Raw genomic sequence first — 12,490 nt, forward strand, 5'->3', positions numbered from 1 at the left:
TTATTATTTTTTAGAAAACACTAAGAACCTGAAATTTCTTTAAAAACACAAGCAAAGGATTGATTTTTACAAACGCTTACAGCCATACTAGGTAGCACAAGCAGCCATAAGTTGTTTCACAGATAATTGGTTAATGGATAACAGGTAGCAGGATTTCTAAATGCCCGCAAGTGTGGAGGACCTCAGTAAGGAATGCTTCTGGTAACACTCACACAGAAGAGAGCAAGAAGGAGCAACAGAGAGAGAGAGAGAGAGAGAGAGAGAGAGAGAGAGAGAGCAAAGATGTTGCAGAAAGAGGCAGATCAAATCAGGAGGACCAGATGACATGACAACAGGTATGTGGAAAAAAAAAAAAAAAAGAAGGTATTTCACATTATAATTAGAGTAACTTTGCAAGAGCTGGAATATATTTTAAATGCAAGTTTCTACTTCAGTGTGGTAATCTCACCACCTGAACTGACTCACCTCATCATACAAACTGAAGTGAGATGTTTTAAGTTATAACAAGTTATCTACCTGCATTGGAAATGTTTATTTTTAAACATTTAAAAAATTAAACCTCATGTATTTACAAATTAGGAATTGCAGTTAATGTTTTCTGTTTTCACATTTACCAAGTGGACTGGATTGGACCAGATTGAACCTGCTGGCAGACCAGTTTTAGCCCCTGGGCCATATGTGATGGTTCCAAACGAGGGGACCCTAACCCCCAAGGAGGCCCCCAAAGAGCACATGAGGATCCCAAGGCTTTGACTGTTCAAAGTCAGTGTGATTAAAGTTAAGGCCATGTCCACACAGAGATGAGTTGAGATGAACCTGCTTACGTTTTTTTTAATATAATTTGGACATTTTGTTAAAATGGAACAAGTGTTTGGGGATCAAAACCTGTTACAGGATATATCCTTAATCAGAAATACAGAAGCTAGAGCCACACCTTAAGCAATCAAATCAGTTTTTATCTATGTTCTGTGTGATTTATTCGGTTAATGAAGCGGTGAAGCTATAGAAGTAAAGTAGTCCATGTCTATCCTAGTGACTCTTATTCTATAAGGCTGTGTGCAATAAATAATATATGGCGTTTTTTGTTCTTTTTTATATATTATTTGAATTTTTCATTGTTGATGCACCACATACTATTTCATTTTTCAGATTGCTGTGTCTCATACTGCTGCCTTGGTCATTTGATGGTTAATGTTAAGCTATTGTCATATGAGTGGAGGGAATACACAAAAAATAAGTTTTTGAATGAACATGAAAAAAACATGGATAGGATTTCCAGTGATTAATTTGTTTTAACTTTATGCAATTCTGTTATCCCAATTGGATGTACTTGCCAACTTAATTAATTAACCATTCATTTATTTATCTGTACCGCTTTATCCATTATGGGTCGAGGGTAAGCTGGAGCCTATCCCAGCATTTTAACAGGTAAGGGGCAGGGAACACCCTGGACAGGTCACCAGTCCATCGCAGGGCCAACACAGAGAGACAAACAACCATTCACCCACACACTCACTCACTGCTAAGAAGAATTTAGAGTGACCCTTTACATAATCACTCACCTAATTAACCACTTGAGCCAATATAATTTACTTTGGTTCAGTTCAAAGGCTGAATAATTAGGATTTTTTTCTGTAAAAATAATTTAAAATGTTCTCGTGTTGGGAGGGTTAAAGGAAGCTTCACTGAACAATCTGTCTCCAACATCAACAATGTCTTTGTCAAGTTTTTCTCTTTTCAAAGTAAGAATTACGTGACGGAATTACTTTCGTGCACTATGTGTTTGAAACACTAGGTGTCAGTGCTACTTATTTTGCCTTTAAAGGTCCCATATTATGCAAAATTCACTTTTTAATGGTTTTGGAACAGTCATACTGGTCCCCCCGCATGTGTAGGAGACCCGTAAGTGTGAAACTCTTTCAGGCGCTCTCTCTCCCCCCTGCTCCACCTCTAGGGAAGTAAGCGCTGAAATGAGCTTGTTTGAAAGCGTGTACGTTATGACGTCATAAGGGACAATAACCACTCCCCACAGAGCGATGGACCCGTCTACCGGCTCTCAAAGCCCGCCCTCTAAAAATCACCTAGCGCCCAGTGTTTTTCCCTCTTCGGCAACCCTCGTTAGCGGACATGGCTAAGCGACAGAAGCACTGTTCTGTTTGTGGCTGCATAAATGAACACGAAAACGTTTTTTTACTTCCACCCACTGAACCCACGAGGACTGAGTGGATTAATTTTATTTTTGGAGGAAATGTACCCGGAAAACTTCCAAAGGTTTTGCATGTCTGTGGCCAGCATTTCAAAGAGGACTGTTTCCACAACATGGGGGCATGGAAAGCAGGCTTCGCCAACCGTTTGAAGCTGAAGCCAGGTTCAATACCAACTGTCCGTGACACAGCTGGAGAGGTAAGAGCTGGCAGTTATTTTATCGTTTCGGCCTTATTAGTCTGATAGCTTGAAAATATATTAACCTGTCAATCACCTCATGACGGGCGATGCGATGGGCGGAGCCAACAGCTGAGCTGCTCCACCAGGGTTCCGCCCACCATAAACGGCACATTTCTGAAGCTGCTAAAAAGAGGGAGGTGAAGAGAAGCCGCTGCACTCAAACTGAGGGTCGATTTGTCCATACCATGGCGGAAATATTTCATTTAGATATTAATGAATGGTCTCAGATTGGGAATAAAGTGTATAATATGGGACCTTTAAATCATTTTAGTTCAAATCAGTTCATTAGCTTTTCTGTTTTTTTTTACATAATGTACTATAATTATTTTATTTTTTCACATAGAGGCTATCCAACAAATTTTATGGTAATACAATTATATTTAAAATGTAGTTAATTCAATTTATGGAAACCAATTTAGTCTGACAAAGCTACTTAATTCTAAAAGAAAGTCATTTAATCATGTATAAACCTTTTCCATGATCAGTCTGTGCTCATTCAAAGCCTCACTTTAAGTGTATAAAATGTTTTCCCACTTTCACGTGCTAGCTGGCAAATAGTCTCCTATCCAGTCCTTGCTACAATCTTTTGAGATTGTTTGAACTCTCACAGTATCACAAGACCTTCTGGCTTGCAAAGCACGTGAAGTTTGAGTAGACTGAATCATATTCTCTCAATATGACTGAATCTAACACGTGTTGAAACAGTACAGCACGGTTCCAGGAACAAAAAAATAAAGTGACATTATTGGAGGAAACAAAAAAAGAGAGAATGTGACACAGCAAGAATCAACATTGGATGGACTTTTTCTGGGTGCAGAAAGCTCAGAGAGCATGGAAGATGGATATTAAATTAAACAAAAAAGAAATTTATTCTTCTTCTCAAGATGGCAAGAACAACAACAAAGTTAGTTGGGGCTCAGTTATTTCATGCTTCACAAAGACAATCACACAAAAACCTCGACAACACACGAGAAAAAACTCCCAAACCAGGGATTACAAAAATTACACAATTTTTTTCTTGCTACCTCAAGAAAGAACAAATTTCTCTGGAGTTCTGGCATAAGTAATGGCGTTTAGACTTTGCTAGGGGGCGCCAAAGTGTGAAACCTGACAAAGGTTTAGCTGTAAGGCTTTAAGTTTTTGATGTTCATGACTGAATTACTTTCACCTTAAAAATATGAATTTAATGAGTTCAAATTACATCTCAAACTCTTGTAAATATAAAATACATAAATATAAATATAAAATACATGTACAACCATCCAGATTGAGAGTAGAAAGGTGTTTAAAGAAGGACATTTGTTAAGTGTTACAATTCATGTATGAACTGAAAAAAAAAATAAAAAAAAACTTAAACAAAGGCAGCTCCATGTTTTGAGCCTTGGTTGGGGGCTTTCCGTTCGGAGTTTGCATGTTCTCCCTGTGCATTCGTGGGTTTTTTCTGGGTACTCTGCTTCCTCCCACAGTCTAAAAACATACATCTTAGGTAAATAAGTCATTGGACTCTTATTCTAGGAGTGAGTGTAAGTAGTTTTTTTTTTTTTTTTTTTAATCTTCTTTATTTCTGTGATAGACAGGCAACCTGTCTGGGGTGAACCCTGCCTCTTGCCGGGTAAGCACCAGCTCCCTGACTTGGATAAAGAGGGTGTAGAAAATGGATGCATGACTAAAATCTGTACTGTGCTTTTACATAGATCTGACAGAACAGCTCTGCATCAGATTTTTTCTTTTATTTTTCTAATGACTACAAATTCTCTCTAAACGTCACAAAAAACAAGTAAATAGCTTTTATTGGAAGAAGTCAAGGGGAAAAGGGCTCTGGCACAGATCCATACTGAAACAGCCGGACCAGAGATAAAATAATTGAGCAAATATATTTATGGAGAGTTAAAAGGAAGCATGAACAGGTCAGAAGTTTAACTATGTATGTAGACAAATCATTAACTGGACTGTGCACCTTTATTCTTTGTGTTGGAAACAATACAAAGAACAGATAAATAAATGCAATGCAAAACATTAATTCAGAATTCAACTGTAACTTTTACCTATCACTACTGTAACAGACTGGATTATATAAACCATGTTTTGAGGCATAATTCATAGTTTCTCCAAGTTCGCTGCACTTCCCTGTGCTGTGTCTTTAATTCCAGCTTTGTTTAGACTCAACACATTATTCATGGCTGGGCTTACAGGACTGTAATTTGGACTGTCATGGGAGCCAGGACAAAACTGCACCATAAAAAGGTCCATACCAAAGACAATATGAGTGAAAAAAAAAACAGTCTACAAAGCTTAGAAACCACTGAAAGTCTGGGAATGTAAGGTGAAGTCTAAGTGGATCAAGTAGTTCCATCATAGGTGTTAGATCTGAATCTGGATGCTCAGAATTATTAGCAATCCAGAGCAGACCCAGATCAGAGCCAGCCAGCCATCTTAATCTGTTTAGTGACTATATCATATCAACAAATAACTTGGATTATGAACTGATGCAAAACCTGTATGTAATGTTTATATCTAACCACTAGATGGCCTCAGAGCATAATAGATCTCTTGAACATGAGGACAATGTCTGAAACTAGAGACTGTTTAACAAGTTGAAGCAACATTCAGTAATGCTATTCATTAAATCTTTGTTGTTTGATCAGTTATCTAGTCAGTGCAATTCAGAAAACATTATTAAATCACTTGTGCTTCGGCAAAAGAGCACTTCTTGTCAGTGTAAATTGAGGTTTAATTGAGTACGTCTGCTGTTCTTGCTCAAGTGTCATAACTCAGTGCTCTGCAGCTGCTGAGAATTACATGGCTGGGCAAGAGAATCTGTATGGGCTTGTGATCAGTGAGCTGTGCACTGGAATGTCTCCCAGATGCCCTCAAACCATAACAGCTGGAATGAAATCAGTGCAATGATCTCATTTTTTAGAGATGGAAAGTAGGGGAACAAAGGAAAAAGAATACAGAGATGATGTCATGTGTATGTGCATGTGTGTATATGTGTGGTAGAGACAGAAGAGGGAACAAGTGGCAGGTCATGTTATATGTGCGCGCAGGTCGTGGGTTTTGCCCCCTGATGTAAAGTCAGTGCTCTTTGCATTTCTGAACAGTCAGCTTTTTAGCTTTTTTAGCTGAATTCAGTTTGTGAAGCCTTTTTAACACTTAAATGGTAAAACCAAAGCTTTTTTTTGGGCTCTAGTCTCTCAATGTTTGAAGGAAGATGATTGTGTGTGAGTAATAAAGTCACACACTGCTCTGTAGTTCAAGCTCTTAAACATTCCTGTCAACAGAGCCACTCATGGATACAGATTTATGTGTTACAAGCCAAACTGTCTACTGAGGAATTACCAGCATTGCAAACTAGTCTAAGAAAAACACAGTAAACTGTTTTTAATTTTGTTTGATTCCCAATCATTCTTCACGTACATTGATCCTAGACTAATATGAAGTGTTCTTTTCTGACACTGCAGGATGTATTTTTGTTTTATGATGTTCACAGTAAAATCAAATGTAGACTATTTTAAAGATCTAGCAGTGAAAACAAAGGTTTACGTCTGCAGTGATATTATAAGGCTGGTGTGAACGTTGACCCAACTATGTGTCCAATAATCCCCAAAACAGCCTTTTAAAACTAAACCGCCTTGTTGAACCAACATAAACAAATCTCTAGTTTTTAGCAGTGAAGTCTGTGCAGTTCTCACCATGACACTATGAACAAAAAGACCAGACACTATGCATTCCTTTCCCTGGCTCAGCTTTCATTCATCCCAATACTGTTCAACTACTTTTCAACTTTATTGCCAGTTGCAGGTGTATCAGGGATTAAGCAGTGAAGCAACAATGACACATAAAGGCATTTCAAAACCTGGTTTTATTGACCCAAAATGAATACAAAAATCCACAAGAATAAACAAACCAGCTGGGCTATAAACTATATATAACAATATTCAAAAGTGTAACTTAACAAACAAATCAAACTCAACTAAGGAAAACTGACGTCACACAATGACACCAGTGTTACCAGATCTTACGAATCAAACAAGCGACCAGCTCAATAAAAACAAGCCCAAAAAAAGCGACTTAGCCCCTCATGTTCTCATGACTCATCTCAAAAAGACCTGGGGTAAAACCCAAAACAAATTAAAACAGTCTTCTCTTCATAGATAAAGGATATTTTTGTGTGTGTGTGTGTGTGTGTGTGTGTGTGTGTGTGTGTGTGCCAGCATGTGGCATGGTGATCACATATTTCACATTTTACACACACTAAAATCATCAGAATGTCACTCTGTCAGGTAAAGTTGTGTGCGCCTGTGTGTATACTGGGTAGAGGTGTTTGGATTGGGGCGGTAACCAAGGAAACGAGGTTGTGGACACTAGTTCCTGGAACAAATGACTGTTGCGTTCACATTTCCCGATCTGCTGAGAGACAGTTGAGAGACAGGGCTTTAAAAGGGAAGCAGGACAAGCCCAAATAAGCAACTATACTTAAGAAAACAAGGCCAAAAACTCGCAGCCCGTGACTGATGATTTTCCAAGCGATTTTACTGAAAATCAAGTTGCTGGTAACATGATCCAGCGTCACATGCCTGATTAACCGACGCCGAAATTTAAGGCTCCTCAGCCCTGCCACGCCTTTCCTCAACCAGGGAAGGATGCTTGCCTCATTGCGGTAATTCAAAACAAGAGGCTTGTTAAAAAACAATACATGACCTTCCATTGTTGATAAATGTTAAATGTGCACTCCAAACCACTAATGTAAGGTAAACATGAAAATTAATAAATAATATTAAGTATTTATAGAGAAATGCATTGTGTGAAACAAATGTGACAAACATTACCGCTGTGGGGCTTGAGCCATCAAAAAGTGATTACAGTAATAACAAAACATCAGATAATAAAAAGCTATTTTATAATTTTTGCACCATCACAGTGACACAAAATTTTGTATGTGACTAAAAATGTACACTACACTTGTTTTTTTAGATTGATGTGTCCAAATACAGCCCTAAATATTCAAAACTGGGGATCCTGTACAAAGAGTGAATAAAAACAGAATGCAACATCTGCGAATCTTATGAACCAAAGCTTTATACATAACAGAACATAGAAAACATATCAGTTGTTGAAAGAGATATTTTCTATTTTCTGATAAATATTAACTAATCCTAAATTTGATAGCTACATCTTAGAAAATATTTTACAGGGACAAACAGCTGGAGAACAATGTCACAACCAATTAGGTCACTTGGCAGCATTTGGCAGCATTTGGTATGAAATATAGCACCATGGAGAAAATGTGGCAGAGGTTCATCAATCTGCAAAAAATACATCTACAAATAGTGGAAAAACTTCAGGATAATGTTCCTTGATTGTAAAGACTGAATATTCTATCATCTACTGTACATAGTATATATTATGTATATATATATATATATATATATATATATATATATATATATATATATATACATATATATATATATATATATATATATATGTATATATATATCCTTGAGGTGAAATAAGTCCATCCCTACTTTGTACCACGGGGATGCAGGCATTTCAGGTATCACCACTGGTTCTTTGCTTTGTTTGCTTCTGTGTTTTTGGCACGTTTCACATTTACTCACCAGTGTCTCAAAGTCTTTGTTTAGTCAAGGCCAGTGCACTGACTCTCTTGCTCTCCTTTTACATTTCTCAATCCCGAGATATCCTTCATGTATCCTGTTTAGTATATCTGGCCTCAGAGCTTCTGGGATGACTATCCATCTTTTTTGTCAATCGACAAAACTGAGATCTCCTTGAACATAGTAGTAGTGAGGGCATAAACCTGCAGGCCATCCGTCATCCATGTTCTGAATAACACGTTGCAGCTCTGTGTCATGTAATGTTGCTTTAGCTATTTGTCTCGACTTCATGTCAGATACCGGCAGAGTAATAAACACCATGTTTATGTGACTTTCAATGTCCTCATCTGTCATATTCACACAGCTTTCAGCAGGAGCACTGGACAGGGCATCTGTGAGTATTAGGTGTTTTCCAGGTGTGTACACCAGTTTGAAGTTGTACCTTTGCATTTTAATCATTAAAAGCTGAATCCGTGGTGACATTTCGTTTAGGTTCTTTTTGAAATTGGAGACTAGTGGGCGGTGGTCAGTTTCCACAATGAAAGACAGCAGTCCATAGATGTACCTGTGAAATCATTCCAACTTGTTGGCAATACCTAAACACTCTTTTTCTATCTGGGCATAATTACATACGGTCTTTGTCATGGCCTCTAGGCGCATAGGCAACTGGTTTCCAGTGCTGACCTCGGCTTGCAGAAGCACTTTTGTTGGTCTGTTGGTCTTTGCAAGTTCAATATTGCCTTTATTTTGTCTTGATCTGGTTGTACTCCTTGAGCTGTAAGTTTGTTCCCAAGGAAGAGGATCTCTTGCACGCCAAACTCACACTTGGCTCTATTGAGTTTCAGTCCATACTGTTGTATGCATATGTTGTATCACTTTATTCAGTCTCTGGTTGTGCTCTTGAAGGGATGAGCCCCATACAACAATGTCATCGATGTAAACGCTGACTCCCTTTAGGCCTTCCATGATCTGTTCCATTGCTTGAAATATTTCTGGCACGAATTTTATTCCAAATGGCAGTCTCAGAAAATAGTATCTCCCGAAAGGTGTATTAAAGGTATGGTACTTATTGCTACTCTCATCCAGTCTAAACTGCCAGAAACCTTGTATCACCCAGTCGTGATTCACAACAGAAAAATTTACTTGGCACACTTTCCCTTTAACTTTGACATTCAGTTTACAGGTATCAAAACATTCTATAGGTTGGCCATTGTAATCTTTCAACCCAGATCTGTTTCTGTGTATTTGTGGTTTTACCTGCATTTCTTTTATATCAGACATGCTAATGCTTTTGCTTTTGCACCAGTGTCCACTCTCATCGTGACTATGGTCCCGTTAATCAGCAGAGGAGTGAGATCCATTTGCCATCATTTGTAATGCTGTTGACGTTTTCCTCCTTCCTTTTCATCGTTAACAAGGCCAACAAAGAAAGTGTCACTTAAATCTGTGTTGTCCACTACATTTCGATTTTTGCTTTTTTGCCTTCCTCCTTTCCTGTGAAGCATTGTTTGGCAAAATGATTCTTTCCGTGGCAGTTGGAACATTCTTTACCAAACGCTGGAAATCACCTTGACTTGTGCTGTGATCCTAGCGCTTGCAGAAAACCGTTCAGTCAGCAGTGCAGTCCTGGTCTGCAGGCGATGTCGCCCACTCTGATACGACACTGCGCAGATATCCGCTCCCTCACTCATGGGTGGTGTGGCACTTGACATGTCGCTGAACGTTTTCATATGTTTGTGGGACAGTTTATCCGCTTGACAATTTTTAATAGCCATATCAAGCGCCAAATCAGACTCGCAAAAAAGGTCCCTCTCAGCTTTTTGTCTCAAATGCCAAAAACTATCTGGTCTCTGACCACCGAGTTCTTTAATGTCCCAAAATTAGTGTCCCAAAAGACTGCACTTTCAGATGTAGGGTGGTCAAAAAAGCATCAAACTTCTCACTTTAAAGCTGCATGCGAGATCTAAACATGTCTTTTTCATATGTCTTTTTCATATGTCTCATTCTTCTCTGGTGTGCAGTGAGCGTCAAACTTAGCAAACACAACACAAAAATCATTTCTTTATCTTCAGCCATATCAAGCACAAGCATATTATGTACTTCAATGGCCTGTGGAGCTGCTAAGGTTAGCAAAAGTGCTACCTTCCTTGTGTCCTGCTTGGTTTCCAGTCCCATGGCCATCACATACAAGTTGAACTATTGCCTGAATGTATGCCAATTTTCGTCAACGTTACCAAACAGTTTCAGGCTTTCTGGCGGCTTCAAATACATTTTGGCTTCTTCAGTGGTCGCTCAACCCAATCAGTTCACTCCTGGTACCATCTTGTGTCCGCGTTTCTTAATGATGGAAGAGGCTTGCCGTTGTAACAGATGAAATTTTATTGATGCAGCCCTTCATTCCATCTCTGTTCCATACACTGACACTTCTTATTTCTCTGCTACATCATCAGCAACCAGAAGTCCAGGAAGTAGCAACAAGATGGTGAGATTGATAGTAAGCAAGTGGAGACTTACTGTGATTGTTTGTCCTTTCAGATTGGATCCAGGTGAGTCCAGATACTAAATGGGGCTGAGAGAAAAGGAAAGGCAGGAACAAGCGGGGTCGAAGCCAGGGAATCAGTCCGGGAATACACGCTGGAGAGGCAGGCATGGAAGCAAAGACAAAGTACAAAGCAAATTATGAGTGAGACAGAACAGGTTATATGGTGACACTGATGAGTTGACCAGTAGGTGGCGCAAGCAGGTGGAAGCGGCTGAGCTGATGAGAAGGAGTGGCTGAGCCAGAGAGAAGGAGGTTACGGCTGAGTGTGACATATTTGGCAAAAGAAAATTAATTTAATGGCATCTTTCGATCTTTGTTATTGGCTAGTTTAATATACACTACCAGTCAAAAATTTAGGCACACTTTCCCATCAGATTTAATGGCAAATTGTGTCCAAACCTTTGATTGTTACAGTACAGAAAATATGTTTATTAAGTTTCTCTTGAATGAAGGCACAATCTAAAGGTTACCATACACACAGATTATGCATGCATGGAAAATTTATTCTAAAATCAACGAATTAGGTAAAATAAATTCATGACAATTTTCTATGCTAATTACGTTTTCTCTTAAATCTTCCTCCAATTAATAAAACTCAAGCAATAGACAACAAATACCTCCCTCCCTCTCATTTTAAATTTGAAGGCTCACAGAGTTCAGTAACTTTAAATGCAAGACTTTGACAACAGATTAAGAGTTTATTAATGAAAACACACTATCGTCCTCTTTCAGTAAGAATGTAGGCTGGCCAAATTTATCGTTCTCTCACAGAAAAACGGGGTCAGTGAGGGGTAGTCTGCTGGAGAGAAGGGGTAGGTGGAGGATTTTACTCACCTTTTATCACCTTTTACCAGACCACCCTAAAGTTTCTCTTCAAACATTGAAGCCAAGTTACTTTGTTTAAGATTTGGAATGATTCTTATGCCAAAGACTTGCTCAAAAAGGAAGTGGCTATCAATTGGCCTGATGGCTGAAAAGCCTTTACATTTGAGACATTTTTTTTTCTTTTCTTTTCTGTGCCTGAATTCTTCAAAAAAAAAAAAAAAAAAAAAAAAATCTCAACAGACAAGCAAAGCTAAAGGGAAAATCAATAACATTTTACAATAAGGGCCACAAAAATGATTCATAAATGATTACATAAGCTTTGCTATTCCATGAGATCGCATAATTTTGGCTAAAGATTGCTAAACGGTTACTTAATGGTCAGTACTACTAAAAGCCTAATCCAGGACTAATTGCTAATTAATCAATAAATAGGTAATGATTAATCAAGGATTCCTTAATGATGTGTATCTTACATCTTTTCCGGTGATTGGTTCAGATTAACTGGCTGGGCAACATTACCAAATCTGTAACAACTCATTTTTACTATTTGCTGTGTTAGCTGTAGTCATGAGATGAATATAATGGGTGCCACACAGAAACAGGTGGAGCTACATGAAGGATAATTGCACCATAATTGCAGATATTAGAACATGCTAAATTAGTTGCAGGGTATCACACAGGGCCATTTTTTAAAAACTCTTAATGCCCTTTAATTCCATACAGGGAAGACAGACTTTCCTTTTTAAGAGTCTGTGGTAAATGGGATGGAGCGTTAGTCTTTTTCTTTCATTATTCTGTGGGTGGTACTCAACTATAAAAAGGAGCTGGTTCATGCACAAGATGTTGTTGTTTTTGTCTGATGACTTCATCAGACTGTCTCATGAGGTCGGTGAATGTTGACTGTGTTAGTGTGTATGCATAAAATGTCTGCATTTAAAGTCAATGAGGACAAATAACCTAAGTGACTCACTACTGATTTCCGTTAAAGAGTTATTTCCAGTTATTTTGTACATGGACTTCGACTATCCAAATGGAGATGTTGAATCTACTTTGAACAACT

This window comes from Melanotaenia boesemani, chromosome 7 (assembly GCF_017639745.1).
Source record: "Melanotaenia boesemani isolate fMelBoe1 chromosome 7, fMelBoe1.pri, whole genome shotgun sequence".
Lineage (NCBI taxonomy): Eukaryota > Metazoa > Chordata > Actinopteri > Atheriniformes > Melanotaeniidae > Melanotaenia > Melanotaenia boesemani.